This window comes from Bos javanicus, chromosome 5, assembly GCF_032452875.1.
Source record: "Bos javanicus breed banteng chromosome 5, ARS-OSU_banteng_1.0, whole genome shotgun sequence".
NCBI classification, from domain to species: domain Eukaryota; kingdom Metazoa; phylum Chordata; class Mammalia; order Artiodactyla; family Bovidae; genus Bos; species Bos javanicus.
In genome coordinates, this window is record NC_083872.1 from 22,292,342 (window position 1) to 22,306,143 (window position 13,802).

Consider the following 13,802-nt stretch of genomic DNA (forward strand, 5'->3'; position numbering starts at 1 on the left):
AGATTTGCAAAAAGAGAGCTTATTCAAACGGCTAGTGTAAAACCCCCAAATCCCTGCAGACAAATCCAGTGTAGGTTACATACTTTAATGGCCTGCCTCTCATATTTCTTCTGCTTAGGCATAACAGATTTTAATTTTCTATCCCAGAACCAGGATAGAATTCGAGATACACACACGTCAGATCTCAGTACCACCATTCCTAGACTTCTTGTCTATTCAGCTTGGGTATCTTATCTTCCCACAGAGCTTCATCCCTGCCCCTGATGCATGCACTCTTAATATCTATCCTTGGCACATCTACTCTCAATATTACCCCCATAGCAGTGTACCCACACCTCCACTAGCAGCTTTGTATGTCCCAACAGCTTATACTAGCACTCAGCTTGGATAGGAAGAGTCATTTTTATAAATATGCTTATGTACCATTTTGAATTCTTTAATAACAGTTATTATAAAAGATAGAAGAATCACTTTACAGTGGTGAGAACCAAGGAATGCACATCACTAGCTCAAGGTTATAAAGCCAATAAGAGACAAAGTCTAGATTCCTACTTGGTTTTGGCTCCCCAAATCTTGCTTTGTTTTAGCCACTACACCAGAAGCAAGCCTCTTTATGTTTGACGGTTGTAGCTTCACTGAAGTTAGAAGATACATGGGACCTCGCCTCCAAGATTCTGAGTAGTTCAGAAATGCCTCCTTGATGACCCTACCACTGCTGGATGCATCCCTTTAAAGAAATCACAAAACTTCTGGGGCTTTCCTGGTGGCTCAGACAATAAAGAATCTGCCTACAGTGTGGAGACCCAGGTTCGAACCCTAGGTCAGGAAGGTCCCCTGGAGAGGAGAATGGCAACCCACTCCAGTATTCTTGCCTAGAGAACTGCATGGACAGAGGAGCCTGGCGGGCTATAGTCCATGGGGTCACAAAGAGTTGGCCACGACTAAGCAACTACCACGACCACTACAAAACTGTGTCAGCTTAATGTGTGGTTTCCTTGATTTTCTTTACTATCTGACTGCTCTGGAGGCATGGTAGTGGTTGAGCTACTGATCAACCTGAAACAGATACAGTCATCTTTTCCACTTCATAGACAAAACAATTGAGGCTTAGTAGAGTGATGTGCAGACTAGATCAAAGCTGCGGTCTACTTGTCAACAAAACTACAAGTAGAGAAGCTCATCTTTATGTTACTCAGAGCTCTGGTTCACACCCAAAATATTTGCTAACTTAAATTACCCTAAATAACTACTTTCAGCACAAGCTCTTTCCTGTGCCAATTCTTTCATGCCGAGTAGGAACCTCTGTGTTTCAACACATTCTGACATCTCTCAAAATCTTTTCTTCCCCGCTGTATCAGTTAAAATCCCTATAAGGAAAAAAAAAATACTCAAAGGTTTTAGATTTTTATAGAATGACTTTTTTTTTTTTTTTCAGGAACGTGCGTGGGGCTAAGAGTGCCATGCTAGATGGAGAAGAAGTGCAACACGAGCATCAGCAGTTCTCCATAATCACCCTCTGAACCTAAAAAGGCGGGGATGAAGAATGCTGTTTGTAGAACTAGTGAGAGCCAAGGTCTTGGAAGAGTGACTGCCCAACAGGAGCTGTGTCTGTCAAAGCTTGGGACCTCTCTCTCGGTGGTGGTGAAGTAGGGAGACGACAGAAGGAATAAATACTCTGAGCTCTTTCTCTCTGTTCCCCCACTGTCCAATCAAATGCTGGGGATCCTGTTGACTAAATCCAAGCAGGAGCCAAAGTATAAGGAAACTGGAAACTAGAATGATTCAAGACACAGAGTAGGAAGAGAAAAGCATCGATCTATAGGGGCAAACAATGCACCACCAGTACCGTCCCGTCAAAAATACCCCCACAGTAAGGCCACGGCACCCCCTCCAGTACTCTTGCCTGGAAAATCCCATGGACGGAGGAGCCTGGTAGGCTTCAGTCCATGGGGTTGCGAAAAGTCGGACATGACTGAGAGACTTCCATTTCACTTTCATGGATTGGAGAAGGCAGTGGCGGCCCACTCCAGGCAAGTGTTCTTGCCTGGAGAATCCCAGGGACGGGGGAGCCTGGTGGGCTGCCGTCTATGGGGTCGCACAGAGTCGGACACGACTGAAGTGACTTAGCAGCAGCAGATAGTCTGGGCACTTTCTACTAAAGCTAAACCAATGTATATCCTATGGTCCAGCAATTCCACTCCTTTGTATAAATGTGAGTGTGTGTGTGTGTGTGCACGCATGCGTGTGTGAAAAATGTGTGCATATATCCACCAAGCTACATGGACATAAATGTTCATATTGTAAATAATCAAAAACTAGAAACAACCCAAATGCCTACCAACAGTAGAATGGTTAAATTGTAGCATAGTCATAAAAGAGTATACACCAATGAAAAAGAACAAGCCACTAATAAATGCAACAGCATGAAGGGATCTCACACATATAATATGAAGCTGAAAAAGCCAGACACCAAAGAGTACATACTGAATGATTCTATTTATAAGAAATCCTAAAATAGGCAAAACCAGGCTGTGGTGATAAAAGTCAGAATCGTGTTTACCTTTTGGTGTGTCAGGGAGAGGAGACAGAGCTGTGTATTGACTGGAAAGGGAAAGGAAAGCCTCTGGGTGGTGGTTACTTGGCTAGATATACGTGTAAAAATTTATTGAGCTGAACACTGCTTCACTTCATGCAAGTTAAATTTCAATTCAAGCAATAATAACAAGCACCACTGCTATTATTACCACTCTCCCATGTAGCAAAGTCATTCTGAAATAGATTGTCTGCCAGGTGAAAACAGCAAGTGATAAATAACCAGAAAATATTCTCTTCTGGTATGTAAACTGGATATATCTCACTGATAACAAAAAGAACAAATTATTGATAAGCAAACAGAGATAAAAACCCTTTCAACTCCAGAAGAGATTTAGGGAGTGAATTCAACTTTTAGGAACAATAAGACCCTGGGTAGAGTTAATATTTTGCAATGGGCAGGCACTGGAACTCCTCACATCATGCCTGGCTAGCTAATGCCTGCATAAGCCTGACTCACAGCTCTGTCCTAAAATGTTACTATGTCACATGGGGTTAAAGCCTCAGAGAACTGTGAGAGATAATCCATTTTCATGAAAAGTGGCCAGAATATTGCATGACTGATTTTCAAACATAATTTATTTTTTGCCTGGTAAATTGTGTAGAACATAAAATTGAGTGAAATTATACAAACCCCCCTTGCTTGATGTTTTCTCATTTTTTGCTAGCTTGGTTTTCAATACAATCATTATTAATATTTCTAAACAGGAGTTCCAATTACATGGCATTTTAATATCCTAACCCATAGATAAGAATTTAACAGAGATCTTTGCTATGCTGCTATCTCAATGATCCTGAGCCTGTGATGGAAAATAACCCACCCTGAGAGCAAATTGTTCCCTGTAAGAGTGGAATTAATGTTTCTAAGCACCATGGCTCTATTTTGTAAATTGCTTCTACATGGTACATTACTGGGCAACCAAAGAGAAGTGTGTAGAATTGGAATACAAGAAAGGAGACAACTGGAGGTGATACTCGACAGAAGCAAAGATTTTAAGGTTGCTCTCAAAGCCAGAAGGAGAGTCAGGCCTGTCATTTTTGTGTAATTTACATAATCCATGAACCCAGGGCCATAGTAGTTTGTAGACACAGTGTACAGTATTTCTCCGATCTGTTCCCACTATATGTATGAAAACTTCACCCCAAGTTCCTGTCAAATTCATATTGAAGTTCCCAGGAGTCCTCTCTTTGGGACCCCATGAACAAACTTGCAAGACTCCCATCTGTCCTTCACTATTTTCCTCCTTTCTACCCAGATCAATCCAGGCATGTCTCCTGCTGGTCTAGCGCTGTCTTCTACAGCACATACATCTGTGCGGAGTGCACTGTTTTAGTTAGTGTGGCCCTGTACACAATGTTGCTGCTGATGTCTGACTGCTTGCTCAAGGTCCTAGAGAGAGTTCAGTGAAATTAACATTAGGGGGCTTGGAGTTTGTTTGTTTTTAGCTTCTTATAAAATATATGACTATTACCAAAAAGTATCATTTATAATTACTCTTAAATAATAATACTAATAAATAAAATGAGGCTCCTGTACCCACAATTTAGTTTGAAAAACAAAACTTTTCCATAGCTTTGAAGCTCCCCCTAACATTCCTAAACCCCTTCTTTGGCTCCCACGTTTGCAATTAAACTTTATCCAAGACAAACTCTTTCAGGTATTGTTGATTTTCAAAGTGAAGGGAGAGTTTTATGAGTACACCCCCCCCCCCAAAAAAAAAAAAAAAAGGTTGGCAGAACTAGAGAGGAGCTTACACTGGAATAGCAGAGACTTGGATGTGGCAGCTGGCCTGAAGCCTGGATTCCATAGCACACAGCTGTTGGGACACTGAGCACAGAGCCAGAACACAGGCGATGAAGACTAATTTGACCCTAAAACCTTAAGGCTACAGTGGTGTCTTCCTGGCTACTTGTGAAAACAGAAGCAGAAATAGAAGCAAACCCCCTTCGAAAGAAAGATGCCTTCATTTCAGTGTATGGACGTCACACGTATTAAAATCAAAGTAAGTTCAAAATCACAGAACACCAAGTACACTAGAAGGCAAAGCTACAAAGACTATTAACAGAAATGTAAACAATAGTTACGAATGCCTCCCCCTTCAAAGATGGGAAACACTGGAATTATTAGGTATGAAATAAAAACAAATATGTAGGAAATGCTTATTGACATCAAGGACACAAAAATTAAACAGAGAAACAAGAATTATCTGTTTTTTAAACGATCTGAGCCTAGCATTTTTAATCCCTTTTGTGTGTGAGAGTATTTTTTTCTGCTGTTCTGATTTCATTGCTCCTTTAGGAACATTCAAGTTTCTATACCTTTATGTGTCAACTTTAATAATTATATTTTTCTGTGATGTGTTCTTCCAAACTTATAAAGTTGTTCACATTTCATTACATTTGTTATCTTTGCTGCATTTTTCAGCTACATGTTTTTCATTTCTAATATTGTTTTTTCTCTCTTTTCTGCCTCAAACTTGCTGAAGTTTTATTGTATTCGTTTTTTCAAAGAATAAAAATTGAGTTTTGCTGGCCCTCTTCAACAAATGTTCCTGTTCTATTGTATATGTTTCTTCTCTTCCCTCTCTTATTTCTACCCTATACTTTCTTTTGACTTACTCTGTTGCTATTTTCTGAAATCTTCCACTGAACACTGTGCCAGGTACTAGGTTCCAAATTTTACACTCTGCTTTGTGATGACAGTTCTGCAAACAACAGGCAGTTCACTGTATTGGAAACTCTACTGTTTCCTTCAATAGGAGGAACTAGTGGGGACACTGGATGGCAGGAAGAAAAAAGGGATTTGTCTATTTATGCTTGCTGAATTATCCTATCGGGTCACCCTACTTGCCTTTTATCCCAGCAGCAGAAGGATAAAAGTTTACAGTAGCAGTTGGACAGTGCCTACCCATGACGTCAGAACGACACAAGACCTCTTTTAATCTGCTGAAGGACCAGCACCGGTTGGGCATCATCTGCTCAGAGCATCCCCTGTTCCTTCCTTTAAGCCCCTAAGATACCAGCAGCAGCCAGCAAGGTGGCACCCTCCCTTGCAATCTTGAGTCCTAACCTCATAGGCTCCTACCATGAAGCTTCTGGACGCTGATAATCTCATCCTCTTCTTTTGACCTCTCCACCCCTAAGAGTGAGAGCAGCTTTTTGTATTGATCCTTTCTACTGTTCTCATTTTCCTCTTTCAGTTGTCTAGCCCTTGATTAGCAAATTCCTTCTGTTAAGTTCTTTCTGTTGAAACACTTAAGAGTAATTTGTTTCCCTGAATGAACCCCAACCAATGTTCCGTTTATTTATTTTCGTACCTTTTCTTATTTTAAACATTTGAAGATTATGCTAGAAATTCTCTGTTGCAACTCCTTCCTTGCTATACCTGTATAGCAGAGGAGAATCTGGGAACTATATCTCCCAGGATAATCATATCCATATGTTCTGTATGCGAGTGTGGGTTAGAGTTTTCTTCTTTAAGAAAAAGAGAGGCTATTACTAGAAGCACGGGCATATACCTGATGTAAAATTCACAGTGCTCTCTGGGTGGGCTAGGCTGTTCCTGTGCTTCAGGATGCTGAAATAATAAACAGGGGCATCCTGGAGGGTTTTTTTTTTTTTTTTAATTATTTGGGGCTTCTGGGAAAGCTCCTGAGAATCAGCTGTAAGAGGAATCAAATGTAAGAGGAATTCCTCTTACATTTGTGGGTTTCTTTTTCTTTCATTAAAATAGTCTGGCTCATTCTCAGGCCATACTTACTATTTCTTTGGGCTTCCATGGTGGCTCAAATGATAAAGAATTGGTCTGCAATGCAGGAAACTTGAGTTTGATCCCTGGGTCAGGAAGATCCCTTGGAGAAGGGAATGGCTACCCACTCCAGTATTCTTGCCTGGAGAATTCCATGGACAGAGCAGATGGTGGGCTACAGTTATGGGGTCGCAAAGTCAGACATGACTGAGTGACTAACACACAAGCAAGACAAGATTATTTCTTTAGGGTTATTTTTGTTTCCCATTTAAATATAACCATATTGAGATAAACTGATTGACACCTCTTATTTTTTTCTCTACTAATTGACTTGTTATTATTGAAAGAAAGAAAGTGAAGTCACTCAGTCGTGTCCAACTCTTTGGGACCCCATGGACTGTAGCCTACCAGTCTCCTCCATCCATGGGATTTTCCAAGCAAGAGTACTAGAGTGGGTTGCCATTTCCTTCTCCAGAGGATCTTCCCAACCCAGGGGTCAAACCCAGGTCTCCCTCATTGTAGGCAGATGCTTTACCCTCTGAGCCACCAGGGAAGTCGTTATTAGTGAAGGGATTTCTAAAAGGCTATTGACAAGAAAGTGTACTGAATATATAGACGTATGAGCATTTAGAAGTCATACTAAATAAAAAATTATGAGCTCATTTTTTCAAGATTACACATACAAATTAAAATACACAAATAAGCTCCCCCTGTATTAGCTTATAAATTCTTAAGCAGCAGCTCTAAACTGAAACTGATCATCAGAATAACCATGGGAAGTTTTTAATAGATGCTTGGGCTTTATTCCTGGAAGCTCTGCCTGAAATTGGGTTCAGGTTTATATGTATATGGGGCTTCCCGGTAGCACAGTGGTAAAGAATCCCCCTTGCAATGCATGAGACACAGGAGACTCAGGTTTGATCCCTGGATCGAGAGGATTCTCTGAAGGAGAAAACGGCAACCCACTCCAGTATGCTTTGGAGAAGGCAATGGCACCCCACTCCAGTACTTTTGCCTGGAAAAATCCCATGGACAGAGGAGCCGAGTAGGCTGCAGTCCCTGGGGTCGCAAAGAGTCGGACATGACTTCACTTTCACTTTTCACTTTCATGCACTGGAGAAGGAAATGGCAACCCACTCCAGTGTTCTTGCCTGGAGAATCCCAGAGACGGTGGAGCCTGGTTGGCTGCCGTCTATGAGGTCGGACATGACTGAAGCGACTTAGCAGTACAAGCAGCCAGTATGCTTCCCTGGACAATTCCATGGACAGAGGAGCCTGGCAGGCTACATACAGTTCATGGGGTTGCCAAGAACTAGATATGACTAAGTAACTGAGCACATTATATATATATATATATGTATATATTATATAAAAGCTCTTCAGGTTAGTTTGACTGACCAGCCTTGTTTTGAAAGCACTACTTTGCCATCAATATTACCTTTAAAATAGTCCTGTGATCATGTGTTCTTAAATTTAATCCCAAGTTTTCTCTGTCGCTTGGTTTTTTTTTTGTTCTTCATTGGCCTCAGTACTGAAGCATATTTCATAAAGTCACTTGTAAACTAGTGCTTTAGGAGGTAGATTAAAAAAAAAAAGACTTCTACTGTCTGACATCATCTCCCAAAACAAGGATTCCTTATTTTGTACATGATGTCCCTGACTATGTTTATTTCAGAATGAATGATAATGATAGGCTTGTGAAATCAACATGTTGGACTACATATTTCTATTTTATAAATGCAGAATACATCAGGAATGCCAAGTGTCACAATCCTTCTGTTTTCTGCCAACTTATTTGCCTTATGGACTCAAATCTGTTGCTCTTGAAACAGATGGCTCTCCGTACCCTCCAGGTCATTACATAAGAAGGTGAGGTGCGGTGGGTTGGGTATGTTCAGTTTCCAGGAAGACCGGCACAGTGCATGTGGCAGGGCCCCAGCTTCAGAGCCAGACATGCCTGGACTTAAAGCTTGGCTCTGCCTCCTTCTGATCATGTGAACTTCAGCAACTTGGCTTGTTTAGCCTCCACAGCCTATTCTCTATAAGAATGGAGATAATATTTCCTTTGTGTTCTTATGGAAAACTTGAGTAATATATATATAAAGCAAAGGGCAAATAAAGGATTCACAGTGAAAGATTTGCTTTTTAAGAATTTCTATATGAAAAAAAAAAAATCAGGATTTCTCCTAAGCTTCCTCCTGAATAGCATTTGCTCTGAACTGAGGAGGTTGCCTGCTAGGATTTAATGTAATCGCAGGTCAGCAGTTCTTTTGCAGGACTATGTCATGGTGGTTGTCATAACTTGAAGCCCACACAGACAAGAAAATGCAGTCTGTGAAAGAATGATACTTATCTGAGTTGGCTCTCTCAAGGCACTGAAATCATGACTCTGGTGATCTGCTTGAGCTCAGCCTTCCAATTATCTACTTAAAAAAAATCTATGTGTGTGTATGTATACATTGTGGTTTTGGAGGGAGACATTGTACTTAAAAGAACTCTCCCTCAAAACTGATGAAACTACTGAACTCACTGAACTGGATGAGAGCTGCATGAAAATAAGTCAACAATTTATTTAAATGCACTTACATAAAACAAGGGCTTCCCAGGTGGTGCTAGTGGTAAAGAACCCTGCTGCCAATGAAGGAGGTGAAAGAGACTCAACTTCCAGCCCTGAGTCAGGAAGATCCCCTGGAGGAGCACATGGCGAGCCATTCCAGGATTCTTGCCTTGAAAATCCCATGGACAGAGGGGCCTGGTGACCAATGGTCCATGGGGTCGCGAAGAGTCGGACACGACTGGAGCACGCATGCATGCACAAATAACAGATGACAAATAATTTGAGTAATTCAGAGTAATTTTTGCTTTTGCTCTAGCAGAGAAATTAGTAAAACTATGGTGATAATCAAAGAAATAGTTCCATTAAAAAATGTCTTGTTTCATACGCTACTCAGTATTTTATGCGCACTGCATCCATGCCCTGCGTAAGCAAGACGATGTTTTATTGAATTAGAGCCTCCGCATTGTTTTCAAATTTTTATCTTAAGCAATTTGTTTTCTTCTTTTGGGGGGGGGGGGGGCGGGGAGTGTTGCACTGGGTCTTCGTTGCGGCACGCAGGCTTTCTCTAGCTGTAGCGAGCGGGGGCGACTCAGCTGCAGCGCGCAGGTTTCTCGTCGCGGTGTCTTCTTGCAGAGCACAGGCTCTAGGCACACTGGAGTTCAGTAGTTCCAGTTTGCGGGCTTAGTTACTCCACAGCGTGTGGAATCTTCCCGGAGCAGAGACCAAACCTGTGTCCCCTGCATTGGCAGGCAGATTCTTATCCACTGTGCCACCAGGGAAGTTCTGTAAATTTTTAAGGTATTTGTATTAAGTATTTCTTGAGCTATACCTCAAAGCTTTTACTCCATCACAGTGGCTACAGTCACCTTTGGGAAGATAAAACCTGTTAGCACGTTGCTTCAGCTACATCTTGCCTTCTGGGCTTGGACTTGTCTGACACTTGACCTCTGATGCCTGTGGAGCTCCAGCTGGCACCCATGCATGCGTAGAGCTGGAAGATCAGCATCCTATAGGGTAAACCTTGAGTCAGTGCGGGATCGGACACAGTGGGTAAATGCCTGCTCTTCTGCCCCATCCTCCTGACAATTCAGAGGTGCATCTACATGATCTTCAGACAGTGACAGCAAGTGACAGCCTCCGCCACCCACAGCTTTGACCTGCCTCAAGATGCATCCTTATTTTGGCAGTCCCTTCTCCCCCATTTCATTCTTCCCAGCCTTTACTCGTGACTCCCTGAGATGACGTTCTCTAGTAAACTACCTTCATGAAAGATAAGTCTCAGACTGCTTTCTCGTGGGAACCCAGGCAAAGACAGTGTCACTAAGCCCAAACAAATAAAGCACAATCGCTTAGTGCCTGAGTTTACAAACCACAGTTCAGTGGCTGGCTTTTGCGAGAGCATGCCCTCTGTCTCTCTAAGACGACTGGTGTATATTTTCTCCCTCTGCTTTCTGTTCCTCTAAAGTGGTAGAGAAGCTGACGTGCCTCTCTTTTCAGTGGGTACCTGATGCTCCACTTCTACTGGGATCTTAAACCTTTGGGTCGAAGCATGGAGTCATCACCCTTGCTGTGTAATACCCCACCAGTACTCTAGTAGAATTAACTCTGAGACTTTCCCGTTTAACCGCTTTACCCACAACATCAGGTAGCTTAACCATTTCCCCTCAGACTGAAGGTCCCATAACATCCTCTTTCACCACCCCCCACCCCCAGTAAAACTAGAACATGTTCTGTTAAATTGTACCCAGTGTGGGTTTTCTGTCAGCCGAACAGTGTCAACACACACTCAGAAATAGAAAATGATGACACCATGTGGCACATTCTTGGCAAAATTCTTCTCTACCTTCTTTCGCTTGCCTGCTGGAGGACTTCCCAAGACCTGCTCTCCTCCCCATCTGCTTGCAGCCGGGGAGAGTTGTCTGCACTGTGCTGGTGTGTTTACATGTTACTCTGAGTTTACTTTTCCCTGATGTACCCTTAGGGGCGGGACAGGAGAATCAATCTGCAGGAGGTCAGAGCCACCCATATTCTGCATATTTAGATCTGGCCTTGAAGAGATGACTACAGATGGGGCTTCTTCCATGCTAAGCTCTATTATCACCCAAAATATCTTCCGTTCTCTAGTGAGCTTCCTTCTTTTAATCAGCCATATGTTTTTGCTGGGTTTGGTTTTGTTTTCACCACAGGCGATTTCCCCCACCCTCCTTGCAAAAGACAAGAATTTTCCCCTGATGGTTTTGTTATCTTGCTTCATCTCCCGATATGACCTCTTTTGTTCACTTTTCCATTTCTTGCCTCTCGCACATAGAAGTACGGAGAGAAAGTGAACTTTGGAGTCAGACTGGCTTGGGTTCTAATCCATGCTCTTTTAAACTCTTGTCTCTGTGATTCTTAAGCACGTGTTTCTAACTTTTGATCCTAAATGTCTTCCCCTGTGAAAATAAAGATAGTAATGTGTATCACAGAGCCACAGAATTTTGGCAAAAAATGAATAGCATACAGGGTAAATGCTCAGAAAATGACTGTCTTCTTTTTTTGTTACTGTATGTTACCTGAAGATACAGTCAGTCTGCCTTACTGGAGGTGTCTGTTACAGCTTAGTCTGCTTTTCCCAGCCAAGCATGCTTCCTTTCCCCCAGATTTCATGCTCACTTTGTTTAAGACCACCCTTTGGTCAGTTTACAATGAATGTTTTTGACAGAGTTATTCACTCAGCCATGTCCAATTCTTTGCAACACCATGGACTGTAGCCGCCAGGCTCCTCTGTCTATAGGATTCTCCAGGCAAGAATACTGGAATTGGTAGCCTGAACTGTGGTATTGGAGAAGACTCTTGAGAGTCCCTTGGACTGCAAGGAGATCCAATCAGTCCATTCTAAAGGAGATCAGCCCTGGGATTTCTTTGGAAGGAACGATGCTAAAGCTGAAACTCCAGTACTTTGGCCACCTCATTCGAAGAGTTGACTCATTGGAACAGACTCTGATGCTGGGAGGGATTGGGGGCAGGAGGAGAAGGGGACGACAGAGGATGACATGGCTGGATGGCATCACCAACTCGATGGACGTGAGTCTGAGTGAACTCCAGGAGTTGGTGATGGACAGGGAGGCCTGGTGTGCTGCGATTCATGGGGTCACAGAGAGTCGGACACGACTGAGCAACTGAACTGAACCTTCTCCATGGGATCTTCCCAACCCAGGGATTGAACCCAAGTCTCCCGCATGGCAGGCAGATTTTTTTATCATCTGAGCCACTAGGGAAGCCCCAGTGTCTTTGCCATTATGAAAAGTTTTGTATGTTATTGTAGGAGTTGTTCATTGTGGAATGACAACAAATTCTATCACCTCATACAGCTTCTGATCTGATCTGATACAGCTTCTGAGAGTCAGGAAGCCAGGAGCCATCTTAGCTGTGTGATTCTGACTCAGGGTCCTTCCCAAGGCTGGTTCTTCGGGGCATTACAAGGCTCCATGGAACTGAAGGACACAAAATACAGTATCTACAATAAAACTCATCTCAGCAATTGTCAACCATGTGACCCCAAATTGTGGTAAATGGGGTACTTATTGATTCACTCATTGTGGGTTTACATTCTGGCTCATCTCACCTAGACAAGAAATCCTTAGATTTGGATCAAATGGTTTTTCTAGTCTGGGGACTTAAGGATTTTAAGTTCACAAAGCCTAATTGTACTTTTGCATGGTAAAAGTCTACTCTGTCTCCATAGGAAAATGACTTGCAGGCAAGCCAGGATTTTTCTCAGGAAATAATTCACATGCATGCCTGGTAGGTGCAGAGTTCTGCTAGAGTTGAACAGAGGTGGTCTGGGCTTGCAACATATTCAAAGTCAGTTTTAACTGTTTCCTTATCTGGGAAAACCTCAGTAATTCTGATACTGGCTGCTTTCTGTTTGTTCTTCCAAATCTATTCTTCAAGGTTCTGGGCTCTAAAATACTGACCTGCATGGACTTCATGAGCAGGCTGTCTTGATCACAGGCTTCTCAAGTAAGGTCTGGCCAGCTGGAAGCCCTGGGAGGAGGGTTAAAAGGGCAGGAAGATAGTGAGGTTGGGTTATTTCCCCAACTCCTTCCTGGAGCAGCATTAGCTATGTCTCAACACCAAAGATGACAGTCTCTGTCAGGAAGTCTTCTCTGAATAGCTCCCCATGCCAGGTTTCTAAAGCCACGCTCTCCCCCCTGCTCATTTGGGCTTAGAAGTGGTAACTGTGGTCCTATATTTATTAACTCCAGGGTACTTCTTTATCACTCTTTCCCCCCTAAACCTGCCTACAACTTTCTAAATTGTCTTTTATTAAACTGTTCTCCATACTCAGTTGGAATATGTCATCTGTTTCCTGCCAGGACCCAACTGATAGCTACTGGGAAGTGGCTGGTTTGATTATCTATCTATCTACCTACCTACCTACCTATCTATCTTCTAGTTTTATTGAGATGTAATTGACACACCTCACTGGTTAAGTATAAGATGTACAGCATAATGATTTGTCTTACATATCATTAAATGATCGCCACAGTGTTTAGTGAACATCCATCACCTCGTGTAAATGTGAGGTATATTATTTTTGCTATTTTGACAGTTGTGAAAACCGAGGCTTAGGGAGGAGAAATAACTTGCCCAGTGCTGCACAGACAGCCATTGATGGAGCTAGTATTCAAACCCACACTATTAGAGTCCAGAGTCTACTCGCTTCTCAATTTCCTCCTTAGTTAATGAGGAAATGATTAAGAAAATATGACAAAGGTATGTCTTTGTTCAAATGGAAAATATCTGCAAATTTCTGCATGGTATAAATAGACTGTTTAAAATTATGAATTATACTACTGCTTGTAAGACTTCTATTTATTCCAAGCCTGTTTGTGGATTTTGTGCAATAAAGGTTGCCAGAGC

The 13,802-nt window shown here is 42.3% G+C and overlaps 1 long non-coding RNA gene across 1 annotated transcript; it reads right to left on the bottom strand.

The window, feature by feature from the left end:
• Nucleotides 1–8,834: 8,834 nt before the first annotated feature.
• LOC133247214 (uncharacterized) lies at nt 8,835–13,175 on the bottom strand. Its single transcript, XR_009736319.1, has 3 exons — nt 12,854–13,175; nt 12,239–12,370; nt 8,835–9,904 (listed from the first exon to the last, which is right to left on the bottom strand). It is a non-coding gene; the product is annotated as an uncharacterized LOC133247214 (long non-coding RNA).
• Between the last annotated feature and the right edge of the window lie 627 nt (nt 13,176–13,802).